The sequence below is a fragment of the Otolemur garnettii genome, unplaced genomic scaffold, assembly GCF_000181295.1.
Source record: "Otolemur garnettii isolate 467f Iridium unplaced genomic scaffold, OtoGar3 scaffold00146, whole genome shotgun sequence".
NCBI lineage: Eukaryota > Metazoa > Chordata > Mammalia > Primates > Galagidae > Otolemur > Otolemur garnettii.
Window position 1 is genome coordinate 3,246,169 of NW_003852541.1, and position 3,704 is coordinate 3,249,872.

At 45.7% G+C, this 3,704-nt stretch overlaps 1 pseudogene; it reads right to left on the bottom strand.

Annotated features, from left to right (window-relative positions):
- Positions 1-2,483: 2,483 nt before the first annotated feature.
- Positions 2,484-2,595, bottom strand: LOC111728247 (annotated as a pseudogene).
- Positions 2,596-3,704: the final 1,109 nt, after the last annotated feature.

Below are 3,704 nucleotides of genomic sequence, written 5' to 3' on the forward strand. Positions count from 1 at the left end.
ACTTACTATGATTTTTTTCACTCCTAGCTAATTAAGACCAGAAGAAAACTTTCTCAATTAGTAAATCATATATACAAAAGCCCTCCATCAAAATTTTACTTGATAAGAAAATTGCAAAGCATTCCTTTTAAGAATAAATTAACACAAAAATATTATCTCCTGTAGTTTAACATAGGACTGTCTCTTCCACTAAGGCAAATAAAACCTTTGGATATTGGGACAGCACCTGTGGCTCAGTGGGTAGGATGCCAGCCCCATATACCTAAGGGTGGCAGGTTCGAACCCGGCCCCGGCCAAACTGCAACAAAAAAATAGCTGAGCATTGTGGCAGGCACCTGTAGTCCCAGCTACTCGGGAGGCTGAGGCAAGAGAATGGTTTAAGCCCAAGAGTTGGAGGTTGCTGTGAGCTGTGACGCCACATCACTCTACCAAGGGCAACAAAGTGAGACGGTAAAAAAAGAAAAATTTTGGATATTATACCTGCTCAGAAGCAAGATAAATAAAAAAGAAATAAAAACTCTGGACACAATTCACAGAGCAGCTCTCTGAAGGCTCTGAAAGATAAATGGCAGCTGACAGACCACAGGTAGAAACAATCCTGGGGTGAGTTGTCTGGGGATCTTCCCCTCCCATTTCTCCTGGTCTGGATCAGGCAGCACAAATTCTGGAAGTGAGAATAAAAAGAGCTCCCAGAAAAGCCCTTCCTTTCTTGTTTGAGGGTCAGAAGCCCTAAGGGACAGCAAGAATGGGAGATATCCCCTGGGCTGGGTTTGATTTTACTTTATCTTCTCAGGCCCTGGCCTCAGGCAAGCCTCAGTCCTAAAGCTGCAACCTTGCCTTGGCTTGAGCACAAAGGCAGACGTTTTCACAGCAAGTGCACAGCAGACAGATGAGACTGACATCCTGGCTTTTCAGCCAGAGGACACGGCAGCGGGTGTCTGAGAGTGACAGCATGCAGAGAACACTGTGAAGAGGAAGGAGCTTAAAAGGGATCCCATAAAGTTGTGACCTGGGCTCACCCCCAAGTAGATCCAACCCTAAACAGGAGACAAAGCCTTTGAGAACTGAATTCCATGCTAGGCCACTGACCAGGATATGGAACTGCTTTGTAAATTAAACTGATGTTGGAATCAGAGCCCATTGAGGGCAATTTGGAACTTGCAACCTAAACCTAACCAAGTGAATTGCCTACAAAGGAAGGAAGGAAAAAAAATCTACAAGTTTAAACAACACTCACAGTCTCGTAATAGAAAATTCAAACTATCTAGGATACAATACAAAATTAACTGTGACCAGTTTTCAATAGAAAAGATAATCAGCCAGGCACGGTGGCTCATGCCTGTAATCCTAGCACTCTGGGAGGCCGGCAGAGGAGGGTGGATTGCCTGAGCTCATAGGTTGAAGACCATTCTGAGCCAGAGCCAGAGTGAGACTTCGTCTCTAAAAATAGCAGGTCAGGCTTGGCGCCTGTAGCTCAGTGGCTAGGGTATCAGCCACATATACCAGAGCTGGCAGGTTCGAATCCAGCCCGGGCTTGCCAAAAAACAATGACAACTGCAACCAAAAAATAGGCAGGCGTTGTGGCACCTGTAGTCCCAGCTACTTGAGAGACTGAGGCAAAAGAATCCCTTAAGCCCAAGACCTTGAAGTTGCTGTAAGCTGTGACGCCACAGCACTCTACCGAGGGGGACATAGTGAGACTCTACCTCAAAAAAAAAAATAAAAATAAAAATAAAAATAGCAGGGCAGGCCGGGTGCGGAGGCTCACACCTATAATCCTACCACTCTGGGAGGCTGAGTCAAGTAGATTGCTTGAGTTCACAAGTTCAAAACCAACCTGAGCAAAAGCAATACCCCATCTCTACTCAAAATAGAAAAAAACTGAGGCTCGGCACCTGTGGCTCAAGTGGCTAAGGGGCCAGCCACATACACCTAAGGTGGGGGGTTCGAATCCAGCCTGAGCCCGCCAAACAACAATGACAGCTGCAACCAAAAAATAGCCGGGCATTGTGGCAGGCGCCTGTGGTCCCAGCTACTTGGGAGGCAGAGGCAAGAGACTCGCTTGAGCCCAGGAGTTGGAGGTTGCTGTGAGATGTGATGCCAGGGCACTCTACCCAGAGGGATAGCTTGAGGCTCTGTCTCAAAAAAAAAAAAAAGAAAAGAAAAGAAAAAAACTGAGGCAAGAGTATTGCTTGAGCACAAGAGTTGGAGGTTGCTGTGAGCTATGATGCCATAGTACTCTACCCAGGGCGACAGCTTGAGGTTCTGTATCAAATAAATAAATAAATAAATAAAAGTGGCCAGACGTTGTGGCCTCAATCACATGCTCCTTGTTCTGTAGTTTGGTGTGGATGCACATGATGACTTGGTCAATGTGAACCCTGGCCACAGTGGCCTGGGGCTTTCCAAAGACACCAGCATACCTGTCTGGAGCCTACACTGGGGAAAGCACAAGGTCTAACACATGAACATGTATCAGAAAGGACTGTCTCTTAGATCCCTTAACACAACCTATACAAGCAACAGGCTGCATACACTACCCATTACACCAGGCCCCCATGAGGTAAGGAGCATGGTCAGCTTAATTAGCTATAGGATCTACCTCTTTCTGATTGGTCAATTGTTGGAGACCTTCTATTGTAGACCAAACTTCTGGTCAGTACTCAGGGACCCCCCTTAACACATCATCTGTTCTTTCTTGGGCTGACCCCCCACCCCACTCCACCCCTGTCAATCTGTTCCTGCTAGTGAACAAAGCATCTCCTAGCATCACCCTAGACAAAGCATGTTCCCCTCCCTCCTTATCCCTACCTAATTTTCGCCCCTGAGAGATATGGGACCTAAAAATCTTCAGGGTCATAGAGGAAGTTCCGTCTTCTGTTGCTGCTTCTAGTTGATCACGGACAGTGGTGAATCAGTTCTCAGGTCCTCATGCTCTTTACAAAGAAGCAGAGGTGGCTCAGCAACAACCAGGTCATACTTAGTAATAATGAACAAAAGAAGTCATTAAGCCTCAGTCGTTGTTAAAGTGTGGAGCCACTTAGCCTGTTCATATAGTTGTTTTATAGTGGTCTCTCCTAATCCTGAATTATTGATGTAAGTATAGCCAGTTTTATTAGTAACTGTACATACACCTCCTTATTTTGTGAAGATAAAATCTAGGAGAATACACTCATTGAGAACTACACCAGTAACAGGTTTTGTCACCTTTGGGGCTCTTTGGAGTAGCCAGGTGAGCCTATGTAGCAGTAGCTGCTCCCAACAATTAGGTCTTTGGGGTTCCCTCTGTTTCCTCTAAGTCCCCGTTATTGTAGACAGTGGAGGCTACTAACACTAGCTGAGTAGTGTCTGTGTGGGGTCCTACAACCACCTTTTGAAGTTTCCTAAAGATGTCAGAAAAAATTGGTTAATGAAATGGGCGATGATCACTAACTTTGCCTCTGCTGAGTTAGGATCCGATTCGTAGACTTTTTTGTTTTTTGTATTAGACAAGAGTCTCACTCTGTCACCCTGGGTAGAATGCTGTGGCATCACAGCTCCCAGCAATCTCAGAATCCTGAGCTCAAGCAATCCTCTTGCCTCAGCCTCCCAAGTAACTTGGTCTACAAGTGATCACTACAAGACCCAGCTAGTTTTTTCTATTTTTACTAGAGATGGAGTCTCCCTCTTGCTCAGGCTGGTCTACACTCCTGAGCTCAAGCAAT